At 44.3% G+C, this 25,431-nt stretch overlaps 1 protein-coding gene across 2 annotated transcripts in view; it reads right to left on the bottom strand.

The window, feature by feature from the left end:
* ASB17 (ankyrin repeat and SOCS box containing 17) overlaps positions 1–25,431 on the bottom strand; it is a 378,360-nt gene that overhangs the window by 289,702 nt on the left and 63,227 nt on the right. The gene's annotated exons all lie outside the window — the stretch shown is intronic.

Here is a 25,431-nt window from a genome sequence, read left to right as displayed (position 1 = left end):
GACCCACCATTGTCTTGGCCACCCAACTATATATTTACTATAGACATCTACGGAACCTATCTACCCACAAGATCAGGATTGGCCTAATATAAGTATATAGAATCCATGCCTTTCCTGCAGTTATGGATACTCAGGCATTAGCTATCTCGATCCAGATTGCATAATACTTGAATAAATAAATACGACAGACTCAGGTGGAAGCAGACATAACATACCCATTCTAGTTAAACTACAGGTTGTGTAGATCTATCCCGGGAGTTAAATTAAAATTTTAGAATAAACACTAAAAAAGGACTAGAGATCCTATTTTAACTGCATCACTCAAGATGGCGGCCGCTACTTTGTTTGATACAGCGTCCTGCAGCTCGAGCGGATGGAGTACTCTAACTCGATCGGATAGAATACTTAAGATTCAGGTAAATAGACCCATTTGCAGGTCAATGTAACAGTAGCCTGAATAAAATTAACATGAGGTGTTTAAGTTACCCCCTGGAAACAAATAGACATTTTAGCCCTGATAGGTGTTTTCTCGCTACCTGTAGATATTTCCGGTGCCCCAATTGAAAACTAAATGAGACAAGTGACGACCGCTCGCCTCTCCCTGACCTGGGCTACAATCTACTAATTGAAAGGTGAGCATAATTACAAATACCTGCAATTAGACGTTTATCCTGAAGAGCTCGATGTTCATTTAGTAACTTTAGCCTATATGTTACTCTAGGCTTACCTGAATATTAACTACCTGGGGACTACGATCTGATTATCACAGAAGGACAAAATAGATAAATCTTATCAAGATAACTACTCCAGGTTTTCCTACATCTTAAACATTAAGATGTCACCTCTACCATAGGTAAGTCAATACTAATTTCATTGTAGGCGTAATGAGAGAGAGAATCAGTATGTACTGACAATAGATATTAACATATGCAAATTAAATTTGCAGGTCCGATTAGATGTATTCAGAAGTTAACTACGAACCTCAAAAGGGAACACATCCTGATCTACACAGGAATAAACCTTTGAAAGACCCATTCGCCCCGACAAGACTAGGTAATTATTGAACCTATTTTAGTCTGATAAACTAGAATTATCAATAAGATCGAAATAGCATTTACAGCCCATCTTTTTTATCTTTGTTTGTTACCAACAGCTGCAGTATGAACACTCATGTTCGACACTAAACACGAAGAACAAGATTTTTGCAACTTAAGAGATATGCATTGCTAGCACACTCTAATATTGATGTAAAACCGCTGTTATTATTGTTACTTTTAGCATAATACCTCCAGAGACAGTGACACCACTCCTGACGAAAGTTCTGTTAAAAAATTGAGAACTGAAACATGTAGAGTCCCTCCATCTAAAGTAAAAACTAGATTGACGATATAGCTACCTGAATTAGGGTCGTATAGGTGGTGCAAGATAACAATTGCTGTCTGAACCATTTACAGAACCAACTACCTGACAATCAGATTGAGGCCACCAAAGGGCCCTAAAAACAAAGTGTCACGACTACATTGTCTGTGTGTTTTTTACCTTGAATTTAATTATGTATAATTGTTTTATGTAAAATGAAAGGGATTGACCCTTAGCTTTTTTTAAGCAAATGTGTTTTTCTACTGAATATGGAATATTAAAAATGATTGTTTAATGAACTTTACAGCACTAATTTAATGCATAATGACTGTAAACTGTTGACAAAAGCTAACTACCTCCTTACATTATTACCTCCCCGATAAAAGGTAGAGCTACTACTTAGGTAGTAAAAATTGGGTTTCCCCCTTTATGCTATATTGAATATTTTCTCTAGACCAGCTTTGTTAGAGATAGAGTTATCCAAGGTGTTTAGCCTTATTGTGGCTTCTTGACACATGGGTAATCATACCATGTACGCCCAGTTTGTCTGTGGAGGCAATTTGAACTATTGGTTGCATTTCTTTTTCTAACATGGTTTCATTACATTTTGAACAGCTTGCAAGAGTTTGCATCAAAGACATACAATTGACATTTTTGTGTGCTAATTGTTCCATGACATCAGTAGCACATGGTTTATGGCCATAGAGTGCATGGATGTGCCCGTTTTTTAATATTGTTTGTGCTTCTTGAGATAGTACACTTACTCTAATACTTTAAGAAATGTTGGCGTATGTCAGGTCTGCTGACTGACGCATATTTTCAGTTAATTCTCTGCATTGGAAATGTTGCTAAAGGTTGACATTTCCTATGCTGCCAAGAGTTTTATGGCACAGTTTGTGCCCTAAGGGTTTAAAAATAGGTTCAGCTTTCACTTGTGTTAATTGAAGAAGATCTCCGAAAACAATAATGTGTTTTCCTCCAAAGAGCTCTTTGTAGTCTGAGGAGAATTAAAGCCAACATTAGGTTGGAGACCATGCTCACCTCATTTATTAGCAGCATTTTCATTTGTTTGAAATCTCTGAGTACTTCCATTGCGGCTTCAGTAGAAAGTTTGTAATAGTCTAATTTGTTTTGGTGTTCTACTGGAAGGAGTAGTAATCGGTGTAAAGTGACATTGCCTATGTTGTAGTCATGTAAACCTGTGGGGGCAGTTACAACTCAGATGCATCCACTCTCCTGGAAGGGTGAGAGGACTGGAGCCCCTTCCTGTCCCTCACAAGCACATCCGACCTGAAGCGCCTGCCGGAATACTCTACGTATGCTGCCTGACCATCATGAAGCAGCAATCACAGAAATATCAATATTGATGATGCAAGTGAATGGCTAACTAGCCTCCTTCACCCAGTTTGCACCTGCCTCCCGAGCCCTGCTGCCCACCAGAGCCCCTTCTGTGCATTTGCACATTGCCGCCTCGACGATCCACCATTTTGTCACAATAATGTGGCCTGACCCCAAAATGGCGGTCGCAACATGGCCTGAAAACGAGGCTGTTTAGAGTTGCTAAGTAACCAGCTGCATATTTGAGACACTCCCCTAGACCGGTAGGCGGAAGCCAGCTCCGGAAGAAGGCCATAGGAAAAAGGCCCTGTTCTTCCCCAGTGAGCCCCACTCAGCTGCATCCACTCTCCTTGAAGGGTGAGAGGGCTGGAGCCTCTCCCTGCCCCTCACGAGCACATCCGACCTGAAGTGCCCGCCGGAATACTCTGCGTATGCTGCCTGACCATCATGAAGCAGCAATCACGGAAATATCAATATTGATGAGGCAAGTGAATGGCTAACTAGCCTCCTTCACCCACTTTGCGCTTGCCTCCCGAGCCCTGCTGCCCACCAGAGCCCCTTCTGTGCATTTGCACATTGCCGCCTCGACGATCCACCATTTTGTCACTATAATGTGGCCTGACCCCAAAATGGCAGTCGCAACGCGGCCTGAAAACGAGGCTGTTTAGGGTTGCTAAGTAACCAGCTGCATATTTGAGCCAGTCCCCTACACCGGTAGGCGGAAGCCGTCTCCGGAAGAAGGCCAGAGGAAAAAGGCCCTGTTCTTCCCCAGTGAGCCCCGGGACACCACAGAAACACGGCTATATACTCTAACTGGTCCACTTATGCTCTATGCTCCTATGTCCCCTCATCTGTGCCGCGCCAGACCCCCACAGGAACGGAGTAGTAGGAGTCCCTCTATTTACGCCTGGATCCCCCCCTAAACTAAGGTAGGCCCGTGGCCTTACACAATCTCTTCAATCTAGGAAATTGAGTCACGCTTGAAAGTGCTGACTTCGAGCCCGCTTCCCATTATCAATGTACAAACCTCCTAGCACATCTAGTAACTACGTTCCACAGATCAACGTGTGTCCCTTGCCGTCTGTCCGATTTTATTTGTATCAGGACCAGCCCTTTCAAGGTACCACAACCCTGCCTCGTGTGCCTACCTCCCTCTAGCATGACCTCTACGGCTGATTCGATTCTGTCCTATGCCGCCACCACTGCTGCCTAAAGACTATGACAATGTACAGGTAACCCGAATGCTATCAACACTGCACTATACATGTGTAAACCTAACTCTTCACCAAACTGGCTTCTTGACTCTGATACTTGCTATGCACATTGCCTGCATATAGTTACATTGCACCTTTTGTATGATCTTGTGCTGACTCGCCTACGACTATTTGGCCTCGCCAAAGTGCTGCCTCTGGTCTCACATGCGTATTGGAAATTCTGCTTGTAGTCTGCAACTAATTCTAATATAGTATGGCTTATGCCGATCCATGTAATAACCTAAACTGCTGACACCATACCTCCTGCCTTCACTAGAGAACCTTTTGTAATATCCTGCCGCTGCCTACTACCGAACAGCATACTCTGCCTACCACATGACCTCTACGTATTACACTCTGCTCTTGCCTACTTATGTACTAACTTAATTCTTACACAGTACCTGATTTTGTTTATTGCAACAACATATGCTGCTAATGATCTGACTATCACATATTTGCTTATTTGCACATGCTTGATTATTGTTATAACAATGTTGCTAATGCTGCTTATCTTATTATCACATAAGACCTACGTTTACATTGCATGACTACTGAGTTTAACTCTAAGTTAATGTTCACAACCCTAACTTATACATGATCACTATTTTGCTGTCCCTACCACCAATTATGTTGAAAGTTACCAAGGCTCAGACATTACTTCCTGCCTTAGGCCTCCTCTCTATTATGGCGGCCGTATCCCTAGCCTCCTGCCCACCTAAGGACAGAAACCTGAGGCTGAGAGCGAGACTGTCCCGCATCTATGATCCCCTATCCAACTATACCATCAGAGGTGTTCCCTGTAAAGCCGCCCAACTCAATCGACTAGCTACTAAACAACCATAATACCAAAGACACAACCCTATGTCAGCTGCGCTCTCTGCTACCAACCAAACTAACATCAAAAAAATGTCTCCTTGCTACCAAAGTTTCCCGTCACTAAGGAAACCAGCACCTTATCACTAACTGGGTCCCTTATAAATGCCAGGTTGATGGTAGCTCATGCTGCCGACATCTCCGACATTATAGTAAATGAGAACTTGGACTTCTTGGTCATAACCGAGACCTGGCTCCATGAGGCTGCAGGCCCCGTTATCATCCTAGCAGTACCTGACGGTGACCAATTATTAAGAGCCGACAGACCAACATCTAGAGAAGGTGGCCTAGCGATCATCCATAAATCCAACCTACCAATTAGGCTTACCTCCAATCTCCCACTCCAATCTTGTGAAATACTCACAGCCAAACTGCAGCCATCAGGCAACCGTACTCTTACCATATTTGTATTATACAGACCACTGGGACCACTAGGCTCCTTTGAGGAGGACTTAACTAGCATCCTAAACAATAATACTAAGGACCACGCACAAATTCTGCTACTGGGAGATTTCAACCTCGGTTTCAATGATAGTAATGACAAACATGCCTCATCAGTAGCCTCACTAATTAATGACTATGGCTTAACACAAAGAATCTCTACATCCACACATGTCAAAGGTAGGACACTAGATTGGGTGGCCGATTTGAACTGTAATATTTGCATTACGAACTTAACACCGCAACCTTGGACAGACCACTATCTGATCTCTTTCTCCACTCTACTTGACCTTGCCCACCCTAAACCAATACTCAAAGTACCGCCTCTCCCTACTAGGTATAGAAAAGAGATTACAGCAGAAAATCTCCTACCTCACCTTCTTCCTACTCTTGATAACTTTACTAATACCTCAGACCCTACCCTGCTGGTAGAAGTCTTCAATAGAACCATGAATACAGCTTTTGACACTATAGCCCCTCTTAAAACTTGTAAAAGTAGACAAATATCCCATCTGAATAACTGGTTTACACGTCATTTGAAAGAACTCAGGATTCAAAAAAGAAAGTTGCAATAAATATGGCGCCACCCTCCCACTGAAGAGAATAAAATTAAGCTAACCAACCATTCTAGCCTGTACAAAAAGGAAATCATCAACACAAAAAAAAACATGTTTAATGAAAGAATATCTAAAGCTAATTCAGATACCAGGGAATTATTCTCCATCCTCAGAGAAATGGAATCACCTATACCTCAAGTCGACAATACCCCTAAAGACAAGCCTTGGTGTACTAAAATCCAAAACGTCCTAGCGGGCAAAATCAGCTCCCTCCAAACTAAAATTGCCAACAAGAAAACATCCCTGATCCTCCCAACAGAACCTGTACCACAGCAGCAGCTACTTCCCAACTCTCCTAACAACACCCTTCACCCATTTAGCTTAAAAAAAAAAATCTATAGCTGAGACTGAAAAAATTATACTCTCATTAAAACCATCTAACTGTAAAGGTGCCAACTGTCCAGCCCAAATAATAAAGGACGCAGCTAGAGATCTAGCCCCCTTTATCTCAAAACGTATTAATGCATCCTTTAGGTCAAACCTTGTGCCCAACAACCTCAAACAATCTTGGGTGCTTCCCATACTCAAAAAACAAACCTTGGACCCAACTATTCCAACAAACTATAGACCCATCACCACAGTCCCATTCTTACTTAAAATCATTGACAGAGTAGCTTACCTACAAATTCAGGACTACTTGGAAATTAACAACTTACTAGGCTCTAGACAATCTGGCTTCCGTCCCCTTCATGGCACAGCCTTGATTGACCTCAAGACCCAAATTGACGAGTTGAAGGACACTGGCAAATCAGCTATGCTACTCCTCCTTGACCTGTCGGTGGCTTTCGACCTGGTAGACCATGCAGTTTTATGCAATCACCTTAGATCTGCCGCCCACTTCTCAAGTGATGCCATAACATGGATTCAATCCTTCCTTGCCAACCTTACAATGAGATTCTTCTCCCCCCTAGCAGCTGCCGACCCTATTGAAGTCACCTGTGGTGTCCCACAAGAATCATGTGTATCTCCCACTATGTATAACATCTTTACTAAGCCCCTATTTGACAAGTCGGACACATTGGGTGTCATCTACACTAACTATGCAGATGACACTCAGATCCTCATCCCCCTTTCGGGCAACTACCTGGAAGATTCGGCCTTAGTAAACAAGATATATCTCCTCATTCAGGCATGGATGGCCTCCCATGGCCTGTGCCTGAATGACGACAAAACGGAGATCCTGATCCTAGGCTCAGAGTCGGCTATCAAAAACTCAATCCTAGCTATGACTCATTTAACATTGACAGTAATGTCATTAAAGTGATGCCTGCAGTCAAAACCCTTGGTGTCTATCTTGACTCAGCACTCACATTCAAGAAACAAATCAATGTTCTAGCATCCTCCTCAGCTTACACCTGCAAATTGATCCGAGCTTGCTGACCGTTCCTATCTGAGACTAGTTGCATTACCCTTGCTAACGCACTTATTCTATCCAGACTGGATTATTGTAATGCTCTATAGGCAGGTTCCCATAAATACATCCTTGATAAACTTCAAAGGCTCCAGAATAACGCTCTTAAACATCCCGATCAGAGAACACATATCGGCATTCCCAAGAAAAACACACAGGCTCAAAATTAAAGACAGGATAACTCTTAAAACCCTCTCTCTAACATCCAAATGTCTTAACAACCTAGCTCCTCCTTACCTTGCTGACAGAGTTACTAAGAAAACCTCCGACAGACCTACGAGACTCACCAATGCCTACAAGTTTATGGTTCCCAGATACAAAAAGAGTTCTGTTGGTGGGTCTAGCTTCCCGGTCATAGCTGCCCAAATATGGAATGAACTCCCTGTAGACCTTAAAACTGACCAGCCCTACTCGAGTTTCAGACAGAGAGTCACTACTTGGCTACGAGCTACTGACACTGAAACATAACTTCCCCTTTATGACTTCTAACATTGTTATGACCCGCACTCCCTCGCCTTCCTCTTTCCGACTGCTCTGCAACCTAGCATACCATGCACACATTCTCTGTAATCTTCTTTTTTCCAAGTATTTTTGCATTGCTCCACTACCCTGTTCCTAAGTACTTTTGCACTGTTCTGCAACCAAGTTCCTAAGTATCCTTGAATTGAACTGTAACCAAGTTCCAAGTATTCCTGCATTGCTCTGTAACTAAGTTCCCAAGTATTCTTGTATTGCTTGCGCCCAGCTACCTGAGGGTTTTGGACTTGTGCTATATCAAATAAACAAACAAACAAACAAACAGCAGCTGACAGCTTGTTGTTTATCAATTGTTGGAGGTATTTGCTGATGATTTTGATTAAGAATGTTTTGCCTGAACCAGTTTCACCACTCACGTATAGCAGTATAGGTTTATAATCATGGCAGGAACAGTTTTTATTTTCATGTTGCGTACCATGTTCAATTTGTTTTGTTACTTCTTGCAAAATGCTACCCTGCTCATTGTTTAGTTGTGATTTCAGTACAGCAAAGCCTTCTGTAGATTGCTCATACTGACACATGGTGTTTTCTCCTTCTGTCATGGCTAATTCTGCCTCATTTGCTATTAGTGGCTGTCCAAGTGGTTCTTGGCTTCCTGTTACACAAGGTTGACTACTGTCAGGAGTGTCCACATCTAGTTGGGCCTGGAGTTCTTCTTCGTGTTGTTGTTCATTGTGCAACATTGTTTGGTACTGTGTAAAGTTTGAGTCTTTTATAGTGCTTTCATTTGCTTTGAAAGCGTCTTCATAGGAGTCATACATATCCAATAACTCTTCTTCTTTTCTCCATGGTGTATCAGGGACATGTAATACAGTTCTTATGTTGAGGATTTTTTAATGATAATTTGATATGATTAATTAAGCTGTTTTTGGTAAGTTTCACTAAGCTGTCTTCTCAATTTGCTACTCTATATCTACCTTTCTTTTCATCTGGTTTAATATTATTTTTGTATGTGAAGTTTTGGGCTACGTGGTAGAGACACATGATTTCCAAAGTGGTACTCCTGTTTGGGTAGTATATGTCTAGTAAATTGTTTTTCAAAATGTCTTGGCTGTTGGGATCATTTTTGTCTATTGTTTCTATGTCCTCATATTATTTGAGAACTCTTTTTCTAGATTTAGCAGGACCAAGACTTAGCCATACTATTTTGTCAGATTTTCCATACAAGGCAGTATCGGTTAAATGGTCTGCAGCTTCATAGCAGCCACATTCTCTATGAGAGAGCATTTTTATGCCTAAGCTGTACAATTTCTGTGATAGTGTTTTGTCAGATGATATGTCATCCCAGAGGTTCTGAAGCTCTGTTTTCTCTGCTTTGGTTAAAGGCTGTGATATATCATGCAACTGCAGTGGAATTGTCTGCAATGTACTGCACATCTATGTTTGCATTCCATAGGAGGGTAATGATTGCATTGTAATCATTGATGTATTTTGATTCTTCTGTTCTTTTTATGTGATATGTGTTCTTAGGTGATTTACCATTGACACTATGTCTAACTGAAAACATGAAGTTGTTTACTTGACCTGTTGTTGAGACTGCTGTAGGGAAACCAAAGCAGCATTTGGTGTAGTATTTCCCTTTGCTTTTATATTTGCGACGACAATATTTCCCACATTTGTGTCTTTGAAATTGTAAAATGTGTGCATGAAGGTCACTATGTGTTGTTTGTGAAGGGATTTCACAAGTGACATATTTTTGGATGAACTGCAAAAAATTGGCATCACTGTCCTGACCAAATTTAGGAGCATCTTTAATCCACAAAAGCATGTGAATGTGTAGTGCTCCTCTGGCTTGGTATTCTTTTGCACTTCTCCGAGGGGAGGAACAGTTTTATTACAAATGAAGTGTAGCATAGCTTCATTATTGTTGTCTTTTCGATATTGCAGGGTTTGTCTAACGTTATGTAAGTCCACAAGTTGTTGCCAAATCTTTTTGTCTTTTGTAGGTACGCCATTTAATAAGATAATTAAAGATTGATCTGTTGGACGTTGCACTCCCAGAGTGTGAAATGCCTTTCACTAATTTAGAGGGAGGTAGTTTTGCTGTTTTTGGTTGAAGACGTATTATTGCTTGAAATGGGTGCACTGTTTGAATTATAATGCTCTCATATAAGTTGAGTTGTTGCAGGGGTTTTGGTAATGGGAATAATTCCAAGTTATTTGTGATAGCATGTGAAGGTGTTTGGTTGTTGTCAAGTTTTGCAGTGCAGTAACTGCAAAGTATTAAGTAGTCAGTATTTTCGTATTTGTTTGATATGGTGGAAGGTGCTTTTGCAAATAGGTCCAGAAATGCAGGCTAATGAATGTCCTTGTAGTCATGTGTATTTGCGCACTGTACAGCGGTCCATATTTTGTAGTAGTTTAATTTTGAATTTGTCTTTGCCTTTAACATACTGATTGAGGAAGTGGCGTAAAGATTTGAAAGGTTTTGGCAATGTTACACATTGATGTGCACAGCCATTTGTGGACTGGACGTATTGGTTCAGTGGAATGGACAGGTGAAACTTCGTTTTCTGGGGATATTTGTGTGAGCAACGTTTCTTGTTCCATTATGGTATTGTTAAGTTTTTCAAACCTTCGTTCACTGCTATGTATGACAATTGGGTTTATTTGCTTTGTTTGTATGCTTCTTCATTGAAATATGGTTCTTTGCTCGTGGTGTGACTCCATTCACCTCAACAGATGTTTGTGAAGTTATCTTTGTTGATATTCCATTTATTGAGAAGTCTTTTTTGTAGTTTAGTACTTAGTTTTGATAGTGGTTTCATTCTGTTTAAAATGAAAATAAATAATTTCCTTTTGAGAAGGATTGCACTGTCTATGAGAGCTTCTAGGATTAATTTTCTATGGTAGGTTTTAAGGGTTGTATGTGATTTCTCTCCTGTTTTTATAAGGTTCTGAAGGACTCTGTGGAGGAACAATTTTTGTAAAAGAATTGTTTTGGTATGCTTACTTGCCGGTAGATCAAGATTTATATGTGCAGTGTTAGCACTAGTGGTAGCTGCAGTCTTGTTAATCACTTTCTGTTTCGTTTTACATTTTGAAAGAGGAGGCAACGTTTCTATACTGGAAGCTTGTTTTGGTACGCTTGATGACTGTATTAGCTGTTTTGTTTGAACTTTTTGTACAAATTCTGCTAGAGGTGGATGCTTATTTTTGAGAGTTTTAGTTTCATTTTGTTTACTTTTGCGTTGCTTTTTACAGAGTTGCTTTTGGGTAGGGATTCTTTGGGGTCTGTTAGAGAAAAAAGAAAGTGTGGGTTGGGATCTTGTGCAGCGTATGTGTGGTTTGTGCATGAGTGTCTGAGTATGATATTAAGGATGTATGTAGAGGTGTGTGATTGTGCAATGGGTTGCTACATCAGGTTGGGAAGGCTATTCTTGTATTTGTGTGTTACTATACTGGTGTTCAGATTGCAATAGAAAGTATGGAGCTGGTGAGGGGAAGCACTAATACTGAATCTAATGTTGCAGGTTTAATACAATTGTTTGTTCTAGAATACTAGAATTCTACAGTGTTTGACTGACAGATAGACCATTATGGCAAGATTGCATTTACTTTTTTGCATGGAAAGAGTAGGTTTCTTCTGAGTTCTCGTTCATACTTCAGACACTGCTGCGAAAGAAAGAAGTTAGTAAATATGTGTGTTAATAGCACTGTTGTTAATGTAGACATAGATTTCTTTATTTTTGCAGTAGTAGTGCTTTCTGATAACTGTGCATAGCATGTACATGCACTTTCTTTGCCTATGTGCACTCTGTATATTTTATTTATAATATGTTAGTTGAATGTGCTTTACAAATTAGTACAATAGTAAGCGCATAAAGCACACTTGGCTTTGTAAGGCGGTGTTATTGGATATTAGGAGATAGAAGAAATAATCGTATGCTTTGTTTCCTATTTCTGCAGGGGAAATGGCAGGAACTGTATGGAAAAGTATGCAATGCATATATTTGACAAGGTGTGGGAAATAAATCAGAAGGATTTGATGGGGTCAGCAGCTTATTACTCAGTAGGTGATTACTAAGTACTAGGTGATTCTGTCATGCTTGGAGATGGGAGAGTCTGAAATAAAGTAAGGCTTGTAAGGAAGGACCTGGTGCTTGTGTTGCAGACTGAAGAGAAGGGCGGAGATGTATGTCTTGATTTACAACACTGTACATAGTTGTAGATGATGTGATAGCCTGTGCATAGTTGAATGCTGTTGTGAAATCTAGAACAGAATGAGCAACCTGCTGGAATGAGAGAGCGGTGTAGATTGGAAGAGCACTTGTAGAGGCAGTGGTATTGTTTCAGTTGGAAGCCTTTGAAATGATATTGGCTATCTGTGTGCATAAATAAAGATGCATGTACTCATTCTGGCTGCGTGTAATTTTATAACACACTAGAAAGCCTTTTTCCATAATACTGTTATACTGTAATTTCTCCCATCTTTTAACTTAAAATGACACTTTGTTAGATAGCTGTGTGTGTTGTGTTGTGTCTGATTGCTAATATAGTAATTTGTAAAGGATGTTGACATTATAGCAAGTATGTGAAATGTGCAGAATGTATAGAAAGGAAATGTTATGTACATCTTATGCACTATCATGCATTAAATGCTATCATGGTTGAAATGTGGTTAAAAACATGGCATTGGTTATAGAAATGATAGAATGAATGAAGAAAATAATATGGGTAATTAAAAATTTGGAGAGCAGACAAGTTTTAAGTGACAGTTGGTCATAGCAGATGGGAGAAATGACAGTAAGCTTGTTTTACAGGTTACAGAGGGTAAGTGGGAGTTATTCTGTTTATATGCATTTATAAAAGAGATGTATATGTACCATACATGCCAATCCTCCCGATTTCGGCGGGAGACTCCCGATATTTCTGTGAAAAAATATTGTTATGTTTCACGTTCTCCCACCGAAAATACACCTTTGCCCAATGCATTCCTATGAAACAAATGTTGTCTCCTGATTTTTTGGAGGAAATTTCCCTTCCAGGTGGCTCAGAATGCTGGCATTGTCAGGTTCCTTCACTGTGGTTGAATGGTGGTTGTGGGAATGTGTATTTTCTATGATTTATGGTTTGGGCCTTAACCTTGCTGCACAGACTGTGGAGAGCTTCCCAAGCCAAGATGAAGATTCTAAATAAGCTCCTGATTGGTCTGAAGTGTAAGAAATGCATAGGCAGAACATTCTAAACTGCCTTCCATTGTCAGCAGCCCAGCAGGCAGGACCTAGTATTCAAGCTCTGGTGACTTTTGAGATTTGAGTTCGGCCTTTTGACTTATGAGAACTTATATGGTTCACGAAGGTGTCTGGAGAACTAGGAAATCATACCAGAGAGCATCAGTTAAAGAAAGAAGCAAGCTAAGTGGTGTTTTCTTTCCCCACTGTTCAGTTAAAGTCCCAGTTTTCAAGATCCTCCTTTTAAAATAAGACTTTCTCAATTGAGAATATTATAGGGTAAAGCAGCAAGTTAAAATTTGAATGTTATTATTGAACTGGTGCTAACTACGCTGCGAGTGAAAGTTTGGAGCCAGGAGAGCGTTTGAAATTATAATTCTAGTTTTAGCTTTAACGGGTTATCAAACTGTTTAGAAGAAAACTTGGTGCAGGTTAAACTGTGTGTTTATTACCGTTACTGTTGTTCCTTCATGGAGTCCATCTGTTGCTAAGTAACCCGAGTGCTTGTTACAATGGAGAGTCAGGCTTGAACATTGATTAGTCTCCGTAGGCTTCGGGCGTGTGCGTCGTGAAAGGAATTATAATGAGAACTGGAGATTGGTTCTCATGTTAATGGGCACGGCGAGCTGTTTTAGTCATTTCGTACTGTCTGCGCAAGTGACAGTGTAGTTAGGAATCCTCCTGTGGCGCAGGCTTCTTTGGACCTTTACAGTGAGGTTTTAACTTATAATTTTGTTACGCGTACACTAACACTCTCGCGCATGCGCACGTTAGTTTCTTTCCTATTAACCATTGTTTTCTTTTCCGTTCGCGTATTTATTTAAGAGCCACTGTTTGTTCCACACATGCACAGTAAATTTGGAAACTCAATCCATTGTGTGATTGTTACAGCAATACAGTTTGACTCTGCGCATGCGCGCTGCATTTATTTACGGATTGAAGTCTACAGTGGACACTCCTTCATGAAATTCTGTGATTTCATAAAGTAAAAGTCCATTGTTCCTTGCTGGGGAAATGCCGACCAGTCTGACGAGGTCGTGAATTTCCACACCTTGGTCCTTTCACATTTGAAAAGAGGTTTCCTTTCCCAAGGGGCCGGGATACCTTCAAAGTGCCTGCCTTGCCAAACTGGTTCTGGAGTCTTCAAACATTTTTTTTTCTTTTTCTCTCTTTCGTCTTTTTGTAGATAAATATAATAAACATTTAAACCACCCCAGTCCCTCACATATAATACTGTTTCTGTGCGAATATTTGGGATGATTTCATGTCTAGCTTTCAAAGTGTCCATGGCATCCATCACAGCCTACACATGCAAGCTTATAAGAGCAGCCAAACCCTTCCTATCTACCCAGAACTGCATTACTGTAGCCAGAGCCCTTGTACTATCTAAATTGGATTATTGCAACGCCCTTTATGTAGGAGCCAATAAACAGGTTATCAACAAAATCCAGACCCTACAAAATAATGCTCTCAGAACAGCGCTCAGCTTCCCTAAGAGAGAACACATCTCTAACATCAGGAGTACCCATAACTGGCTCACTACCACCGATAAAATCCTGCTCAATGTAGCCTCCTTAACACACAAATTACTCAATAATGCAGCCACCCGCTACCTAGCCGACAGAATAACAAGATACACTGCCAATAGACCGACTAGGACTAGCAAGGCTAACCTGCTCTCTGTTCCCAGGTTCAAACGAACCAAAATGTGCGGCAACAGCTTCCAGGTGAAAGCAGCCCAACATTGGAATTCCTTACCACCTTCCTTAAGGACACCGCAAACCTACCCTCACTTTAAACACAATTACATCCAGTGGTTAAAGAACAAAGACCAATAACTGACATCTCCGTTGAAAATGTTGTAAATATGTACAAACTGTAAATTGTATTTCACTGCTTCCATCACAATTGTATTAACCTATGTACACTTTGTAAATTAATGTACAGCACTGTAACTAAGCTGAGAATAACCTTGTTGCTCCTGCGCCCTCATACCCTCGGGTCTGGTGTGCTATATAAATGAATAAACAAACAAACAGCACAGCCATTATTTTTGTAATTGCTAAAATGCATTTTTGTGATGCAGGGGATTTCTGTTGGGCTGGTAAATGTACCCCACATACATTACCACCACCACATATGCATCCCTTGCACCTCTAATGTTGAACAGATCTAGCTATTCCAAAGCTACATCTTCCCAAGGTACTTTAGGAACCTCTCGTATTTTCAATAGTGGTGTGCACATCTTAAACCTTTTGTCACTTTCCACACACTCCTTGCACTCCATAATCCTGTCTTACACTTCAACATCAAGACCTCAGGCATCTTCCTGATAGCTACAATTGTGTCATGTTTCGGTTTGATCCCACTACTCGTGATGTCATGACCTAGAAAAGTCACTCTGTCTTCCTGAAGTTGCATTTTTCCAAGGCTATTGTAAGGCCTTCCTCCTTCAACATCTCCAGCACTTGCCGCAATCTCTCGTCATGCTCACTCACATCAGCACATCATCCTGATAGAACATCACACCACACTCCACACCCAAAAACTTGAATTTCTGGAATACACTGACTGTAGACACTAGGCCCACCAGCATTCTTTTACATTGTTATAGACCAAACAGTGTGATAAACGCTTTCTGCATGAAGTTCCACCTGATGGGAAGCCGACCTGAGATCTAATAGCGAAAGCGATCATGCTTAACACAACATTCATCAATAGTTTGTCAATCTTCTGGAATGGAAGCTTCTCAACCACCACGCTCCGGTTATGGCTCCTGAGATCAATGAATAATCTCACTGCACCATTAGTCTTTCAGGCTACCACAAAAGGGTTCACCCACTCTGAGGCCTCAATTCCCTCAGCCTCTATTCCCTTCAACTCCAACTACAACCTCAGAGCCAAGGGAACAGCATGCACCTAGGTTAATATGGCTATTGCATCTCCTTTTGAGTTTTATACGATAAACAAACCCCTTCAAGCATTCTATTTTCTTCTTAAAGACCCCCAGAACCTACAATACTTCACTACTGTCCCCTGCTCCATTTGTCGAGGCGTCTCGTACAACTAAGACTTTTTCTTACCACCAAGACTTTTTCTGGGTGAAGTGAATCTAACCTGATGGCTAGTTACACCTGCTCATCCCATGAGAGTAGTTCATCTCTTTTCCTTGTGAATTATACAACACTGATTGCCTTCCTTCCCTTGAATTTAATGTCTGCTTCAAACTGTCCCACAATGTCAATTGGAACTTCACCATATGAATTGGCCTTTATTCTCAGCTCTTACAAAGTGCAACATCCAATGTATCTCTCCACATTTGCAGGCATATCAAGGTGTAGTCAGAACCACTGTCAACTAGCATCGAAATCTGCACCTCATTTACTTGCACATTAGCTTGTTTTTTTCTTTGCATTCTTCCTGACACTGCACTCACTGAGGACACTATTTCTCTCTGTGCCTCATTGGCAGTGTCAGAATTGTCTTCATAAACATCTCATAACATCTTAGATGTGCTCCTACAATCTTGCAACACCTGGCTAGATGTCCTTTCCTGACAAATTCTCGACATTTGATATGAACCACAACACACACTCTTTCATTCATAAAGTGATTACTGCTACCATAGGGATAGCATAGTTTCCAGCCTGGATTCTTTATCTCAGCTCTGGACTGTGCACCCCAACCTTGTAGATCTCCCTTAGCATTGTGAGTAAATCATGTTCCTTCTTTGGTACTGTATTTACAGGCAGATTCGTGGAATTAATGGCAGCGCAAGTGTGAAAATCACAGCGCAAGCGTGAAAATCGTAGCGCAAGCGTGCCAAAGCCGCGCACATCGATTCATGGAAGTCAGTGCGTGTGTAAATCCTGGGATGTGCGCTAAAATCGTGGGTGGCACACGCGGGCACACACGTCATTAAATGGCGTGCGCAACGTGCACAGCGAAAGCGCACATAGCGCACACAACAAAAGTGGGAGGGACATGGGGCGTAACACGCGGAATGGGGAACAATGCGTAAAAATGTGGGCGTTAGGGGGAAGTACAGGAGGTAAATGATCGCAACGCCCACACGCACGCCTACAACACGTATTCATGGAATCGAACAGGGGAAACGCGTGCGCCAAAAAAAGACGCGCTAATCCGGAAACACGTACACCAGCAGGAAGGAGGTGTACACGGCCCCGCACAGCATAAAAGTGCACGCAAACAACAAACAAGCTCAGACGCTACAATGAATATACCATTCCTTGCAGCAGTGGTTGTGGGACACCGCAGGAGGAGGAGGATAGCCAGGCCCCGCATTTTTTCACCCAGGACCAGCCTTTTTGGGATGCCTCATGACCAGTTGTATGGGAGGTACAGGTTTCCACCACACATAATACTCGACCTGGTAAGTGAGTGGGAGGATGACATCACATCACCCACCCTGTGCTCCCAAGCACTGAGCCCCTTGGAAAAGGTGCTCAATGTACTGCACTTCTTGGCTACTGGTTCATGCCATAGTGGGGGGGTGTCACACGCCACGCAGTCACGCTGCCTACACCAGGTGTTGGCCATCAGGACTGCATGCTCCTCAGTCCGCAGGCACATATACATGCCCAGAACACCTGCAGAAAGGCAGGCTGCCGTCCAGGACTTTTATGGGGTGGCACACTTCCCCAAAGTGCTAGGGGCCAATGATTGCACCCATGTGGCTCTACGTCCTCCCAGGGCAACTGAGCACATCTATAGAAACCGCAAACACTGCCATTCCATCAACTTGCAGGTAGTATGTGATACCAAGGGAATCATCACCTCAGTATATGCCAACTATCCAGGGTCCACCCATGATAGTTTCATTTTCAGAATGTCACCCCTAAACCGGGACCTAGAAGCTGGGCGGCATGGTGATACATGGCTGATTGTGAGTATAAATGCATCTGACATGCATGCATGTCAGATTCTGAGTAATGTGACAACCCTACTAATGATACCCATCATCACCTCCCAAGGGGACAGTACCTACCCTCTGAGCACCCACAAGATGACGCCAATTCGGAACCCCACCACACCACCTGAGGTAAGACACAACACAGCCCATATTGCAACCCGGGGCATAGTGGAGCGCACATTCGGAGTGCTCAAGTCACACTTTCGCTCCCTTGACCGCTCTGGTGGGCAGTTGCTATACGCGCCCCCAGTAGTGTGCAGGATCATAGTGGCAGCATGTGTCCTGCACAACGTTGCAACCCGCCGGGGCCTGCCGGTGGACATGGTGGTGCCCCCACATCCCCAACCAGATGCACGGCCGCTGCGCATGGGAGGTGAAAGGGCACGTGGTGAGGCAGCCGTACCCAGGTGGTGGCTAATTACTTCACCTAAAATCCTACCCCTGGTGAGTGCACACAGCCCTGGCACATACCAGCTGACAATCAATGATGATGACATAAGGGACAGTCAACTGTCACAACCACACCAGCCTGAGATTTGTCACCCGGAAGTGTTACATTGTGTGCATCCCTACCTACTTAAAGAAAACCAATGCTGTGTGACAAAAAGACACACATTCATGCAGCATGAATGACTACCCCTTTGCAAAATACAACATGAAAATGGTGCCATGTCACCCAACCCCTCCCCATCTCAGCTAACCAAACCACCATGGCATGTCATGCAATGTGAAAGCAACCAAATGAATGCACAACACATGACACAAGTGTCACAAAGTGCACTGTCCCAAATGTAAACAGGCCACAGACAATATGCTCCCAGTAATCAATAAGAAACAGCACACATGAACAAATACTTACCAGCAACACAAAACAGCAACACAGGATGAAACAGTGGCAAAATATGACAGTACAAAATCAAAGTAGTGCAAGTCTCACAACCTGACTAAGCCAGCACATCGACCCCTTCCAACTGCAGAGTGTTGCTGTCAGGCAAATGTGTCAGTGTACTGCATACAACATGAACTGCATCTGCAAAGGAGACAGCCTTGTGAAGACATGAAGAAGGTACATGTGAATAAGGAGAAAGACATGGATGCACAAGCACATATCAATACACCATGCAGTGTTCAATCCAACAACAATCCCCACTAGGGATGTACACACAGTTTTGAATACAGACTGCCCACACAGCTCATGGGAGCCCAATGTCACTGTGTATGTTACTGTCACTTGTAAACAGAAGAATGTACCCTTACTAATGCTTATTTTCAAAATTCACTTTCAATTATTTAGAGGTAACGGTAGATTTCCGTATTGCGGAAATCCTAAGGTAAGATCAGCCGCTGTTCAAAAATGTCCACCCATGTAGTACACTTGCTATGTGTTTCAAAGGCAAACGTTTAAATAATACTCACAGTGGTTAACAAATAAGTAAACAGTATTAATAAGAAGAAGAGACAGTCAACTCCTACTTCAAAAACCGTGAAAATCATATATTTTTTGCAAGTCGCATAACAAAAGATCAACATGGTTATAGTCTCAAACAAGGGCAAAAAAGAAAATAAGTACATCCACATGGTACATGTAAAATACAAGATTTTTTCAAAACAGTACAAAGAAATATTGTGAGACAAACATATGGCGAAAACAGAAACAAAAAGCAAAAGATCAATGTAGTTTGGTTAATTCACTGAAAAAAGCCTGTGTCAAAAGATGGGATGCAGAAAAAACGGATCCATGATAGTGGTTCAATGGATACATTGCATCATAGCTCCCAGAATAGGGGCTTTGTTTAGTGATAGTCCCTTCTACAATTGTTTATATCAAGCAATTAATGCTGCAGGGTCTTTAGGTTCAAGATATCTTTTATCCTTGCCGTTACTGTCACTTGGTCACACCCTTTGCAAGCCCATGGAAAGGGGAAGCAGGAGGGGGGTGTGTCAGGAACCCAAGCATCTAACCCAAAGACAGGACAAGCCTGCATGTGCCCAGCTGGAATACACAGTGGATGCCCACAGGAGCCACACAAGGCACCACACTGTAAAAAAAAAAATATACAAAAATCAAAAATGGCCATGTGTGGACCGGGGGGGGCACCCATGAGGTTCGAGGATAGGGTGCACCCCAACACCCACCTGCGTGGATGTTGAGAAAAAAAAAATACCTCCATGGGCTCATTGCCAGCACGGCTACGCTACTGTGGGAGAGCTGCTGCCGCTCTCTTCACCCTCTGCTGCTACATCAGGAGGTGGCCGTGCTATGAGAGGCAGCCCACGCAAAGCCCTGGTATCGTCCTCCACGGCAGCAAGCATGCAGGTGTGGAAGGTTTCATTCTGGAGGATGATGGTACGGCGATCCCCATGCAGCACCTCACGGGTAGCCCACATTTCTACCTGCATGGCCTCGCGTGATGCCCGGATCTCCGCACAGGTTGCCTGGAGCTCTGCTGAGAGTGAACGTGTGAGTTGCTCCAGCTGCTGTTCTGACCTAAAATTTCAGGAAGCCTGAAGTTCACCCAGAGTCTCCCTGAGGAACTGGTGTTCTAACCTCAGGGCTTCCCTGTGGCCCTGTGACTCTACAGATATGGCTTCACGCAGAGTCTCCAGTGCCACCCGTCGGTCTCTGTTGGACGCCAACATGTCCTCCCTGTGTGATTGGCAAATGGCGTCTGTTGCCTGCTGTTGGAGCTCCATCTGCCTTTCAGGGGGAAGAATGGAAGTGGCCACCCTATCCATTGCCTGATCCATCATTTCACACGATGCTCCCGGTTGTGCTGCTATACCGTACATGGAGTTTTCCCATACAGTATTGCCTGGTGGCACACAGCCACCGCCTCAGCGGGCACCACACCTGGGGCAAGGCAATCTGCACCTTGCTGTGCTGGCACTGCCGGAGGCTGCAGGACTGCATTCCCCCTTTGATCTGCTGGCCCAGGAACAGGAGCAAATGTTGTGGAGTGTGACCCTGCATCCGTAACCGCCGAAGGCGGATTTACCAACACTGACATCCCCATAGAGGAGTCTACCCCCGGTGCAGGTGGGTTGGGCAGAACAGTATCCCTGCCAGAAACACTCACCTGCAACAGCACATATGTCTCACTGTCCAATTCAGCACCTGAATCGGGAGGTGCACCCAGAGACACCCGTGGACAGTATGGTCTGCAGGAGGATTGGGTTTTCACCCACCACCACCCCACGTCCTCCACTGGTGTCCGGTTGTGGCTGAGATTCCTCCTGGGTCTGCACCATCTCCTCCACCTCAACAGCATCAAGTGCGTCATCACCTGCAAAAACATGAAAGACAACAAATGGAAAGAAGCATGAGCACCATAGCACACACATAGGCCTGACAAGCCAGAGATCCAGTACATGAATTGCACATGTCCCACATGACTATAAGCCTGGCATGCATGCACTGTCAATGAGTTGAAAGGGGAGGCAAAAAGCAGACACTGAGGACTCCAAGATGGAAAAGCAACACATTTGCTGCATGCTGGATAGCACTGGCATCACACATTAGCCTGTGAGTGGCATGTCCAATGCACATACATGACACATGCCAGCACACAGATGGCACGTAGCATAGCCATGGTACATTTGACAAGTACAGCCATATGTTAGTGAATGAGTACTGTCACCCATCCATGTGAGATGGACATGATGGGATGAAAAATGCAAAATAGTGTGACAAAATACGCATGTGCCACACACTGCAACACATCCAGTGTTCAATCATACAGTGATGGCAGGCAGATGGATACATCAATGGTTGGTCACTTCAACATGACAGGGGACAACAGTCATGTTCCACATTCAAACAGGGCACAAAAATTAATGTGAGCAGGCCCTTACTCAATCAGCCTGAATGGTCAAATCATTCCCATAACAAGGTAATAAATGTGGGCCATTGTGGGGTGTAATCAATGAGAGAAGCATGTCACATATGTGGCATTAGGGCATAAAAATATGTTGTAAAAATGGGAGGATTGAAACTATCAGGCTGAATGAACACTGAACATTTTGAACAATGTTGTTGTAAGGTGACAGTTCAAGGGCAACTGCAGTAATGTGGTGCTAATTGGCTACTGTGGTCAGAAGGGATACTGTCATACCCAAATCCAAGGTCGGTGAATGGTTTGGGGGAAGCACATGGGTGACCCATACCACTTATGAGTACACACCCTCACCTGGCACTCAATCAGAACACATCACCCAAGCAACATACACATGGATTACACACACATGCATGGGCACTCACCGGACAATGCTTCATAATCTGGTAGGTCTCCCACGCCTTGGATCTGTTCCTCTGTGACGAAGGTTCCAGCAACAAACTCATGTTCAGTGAGTTGGTCGTCCTCTGGTGGAGACCCACCGCCAGTCACCAGAGTAGAGGCATGATTGGAAGCCAGCTTGTTCTTTGCTCTGCGTTTCAGGTCATTCTACCGCTTGTAGCAATCATCAGCTGTGCGCCTCACAAATCCAAGGGCACTAATGTGGTCCGCGATGGTCTGCCAGTGGGCCCTACGTTGAGCAGGCGTTGTCTTGCAGCCTGCAGTCACCACCATTTTGCGGCTATGTGCCAACACATAGGCCACAAGTGCATAAAGTTCAGCATCATTGAAGCTAGGCTTCCTTGACGTGCCGGAGTGTGTAGCCGTGTCTGGAGTTCCAGCCTGTAGTGCAAGAGCACCCTTCTTCTTCTTGGAAGGTGGTGCCGATCCTGAGTGACTTACGCCACTCTGGTCAGTAGGGGCAGAAGTGCAGGTGGACTGGGTACTTGAAGCCTGTAAAGGCACAATGACCAAAGGTCTTGGTGCAGGCATTGGCTGCAGGGTGATGTTGGCAGGGCCAACGTTGGTGTGATGGACCTGGACCGACACTGTCCCGGCTGGGAGACTCAGAGCTGGGGTGGATTGAGCTGTAGCTGCCCCTGAAGCCTCCTCACCCTGGCTACTTGGGGCAGCAGATGACATTGCTCCCCCAGATCCACGTGGCCTGGTGACAGCAACTTTCACCGCCACACGTGGCTTAGACTTGGTGACCTGGAAGTCAGCCTGGGAGTCTTCCTGTGCCGGTTCAGTTGACAAAATGGGCGGTTCAACAAGGGCTGAGCTGGGTTGTGTCAGCTACATTTCCCACAACCATTGGGGGGGGCATAGGTGGCCCTGATTGGTCCTCCACACACTGGGCTCTAGGGGCACCCTGCAAATCCTGGCCACGTCCCCTACCGCACCCACCATGCCCACCTCTTTGAGCTCGGCCACCTTTGCCTCCCTTTCTGCTTGGTCACCTCCCAACCATGGCACTGATGTTGTTGTGCGTATGGGAGTTGCAGTAAACAATTGTCCTGGGCAAATGGGGTGAAAGGGGTAGGGTACTAGATGGAAATCGTACCCTAGTGTTCTAGCAAAGCTGTCTGTGACCTCTGGGGGAATATGACGGGTCACGCAACGCACAGGCACCCCAAAAACAAAGGTACATGTGCACGCAACCCCTGGTAGACCACGTGCGTGGAAAAATGAACCTGCACTATGCTGTGGCACCCAGAAAAACAAAAATAAGCGTACGCGTGTTACACGCAGCCTACAATGACCTCTGAAGGGGTACGCGACACACGGGGCAACCAGAGTTGGAAAATACATGTGCAACTCACCGTCTGCTTTGAAAAAGAATGTGAAAAAGACCGCAGTCTGAGGAAACAGGGAGTACGAACTGGAAACGTTGTGAAGTAATCACGTGTGAACCGACAAAAAGTACAAGAATCACCTGCTCGCTCTCCACAAAAAGCACGTACAAGAAAATAGCGTCATACTCATACCTTTTAAGCCAGCCCACACGTGCAACGTCACTTACGTGATTACGTGCTAAGGCCCTTTCCTCCAATAGCACTGTGACGTGCAGTTTTCGCACGTGCTGATTCACTATGCACCTGTGTTGTGGGGAACGCCCGTGCGCGTAACGTCACAGACGCGCTTACGTGCTAAGGGCCTTTCCTCCAATTTCACACTGACGTGCACTTTTTTTCACGTGCCAAATCACTCCGTATCAGGCTGGCCACGCAACAACACACGGAAGACCACGCTCCTGCCTAGAAGGCCATATTCCTGCCCCCCAGAGCCCCGAGCATGCTCCCACCTGCCATCCCATCTGCCATCTGCTGCTGCCTGCCTACCTACTGCCCACATGCCCTGCTATTTGGTGCCTGCACGTCAGCCAGGGGTGCAGTTGCTGTGACCACTCCTGCTGGAATTGAAGACTCCCGACTGGGACCATCGCTCCATAGCCCAACCCCAGGACCCAGTTGCCCACCCACACCTGCCTCTGGGGTAGCCATGTCGGACACTACACCATCTGGCACCACTGGCAACCCCCAGGCAGAGAGGCAGAGGGCCACCAGCTTCAGTGCCAGGGAAGTTGGTGTCCTGGTGGAGCAAGTCCTGGAGCAGTATGATGCCCTCTTTGGAAGTTTGCACGCCGACAATGAAGGACGGACGAGGATCTGGATGGACATCGTGACTGCCATCAACGAGGAGGGGGTGGCAGTCCACGAGATCAAACATGTCCGGAAGCACTGGGAGGACTTCAGGTCCAGGACCCTCAACAAGGCTCGGCGCCTCTTGAAGGCAGCGGATGCCAAGGGGTGCCAGGTCCACCTGACCGACAACCAGATGAGGGTCCTGGAACGCATACGCCCAGCGCTCCACAGCCAGGTCCTTGAGGGGCAGACCCGCCTGGAGTTGAGCGGTAAGTGTACATGCAAACTGATCGGACGCTGTGCGTGTTGTGGTGTGCCAGGAGTGTGCAGGTTGCACATATTTCTTTGTAGGGACATGTATGGCTGCGTATGTACAGGGACGTGAACCTGCCACATGTGATTCCTAGCAAGTGTGAGACACATCGATGGTGTATGTGTTGGTAAGCATGCTGTGCAAATGTATGTGTGGGTGCACACATGTAATGAATTATAAGTATGTACTGTGGCATGGTTGTGGTGTCACACATGGATGCTGGTTCATGCTGCATGTATCTGCACTATGCACATGTGCATGTGGGTGTATTTGACAAGTGTGCAACTGTGATGCAACATGGATGCATGTGACACTGTCATGTAGAAGGCTGAATGCGAGATGTGACATGGATGGCGATCTCATCACTGCGACAGTTGGTGGAGATGTACACATGCATCTAGGTCTGGTGGCGTGTGTGCATGTGTTGTGCACTCCCCGTGTTTCAATTAACGTCAGGCTTACCTTCGGCTGCTCGTGCTGTTGTTTGTGTATGGATGGTGCTGCCTGGTGCAATATTCCTGTTGATTTGCTCATGTGTGTGAGTTGAAATGACATATGTGTTGGGAGTGTGATACCATGTCTGTAGTTTTACACTGCCACTCATGTGCAACTGTCATGTGTGTATCGGTCCATTGTACAGTGCCTTGATGCCTGTGTTCTATCTCTCCCTGTATGCAGCGTCAACTGATGAAGAGGGCGGAGAG

This window comes from Ambystoma mexicanum, chromosome 1q, assembly GCF_040938575.1.
Source record: "Ambystoma mexicanum isolate Mex_15411 chromosome 1q, UKY_AmexF1_1, whole genome shotgun sequence".
NCBI lineage: Eukaryota > Metazoa > Chordata > Amphibia > Caudata > Ambystomatidae > Ambystoma > Ambystoma mexicanum.
The sequence above is the reverse complement of the archived record's forward strand: the minus strand, read 5'-3'. Positions and strand labels throughout refer to the sequence as shown.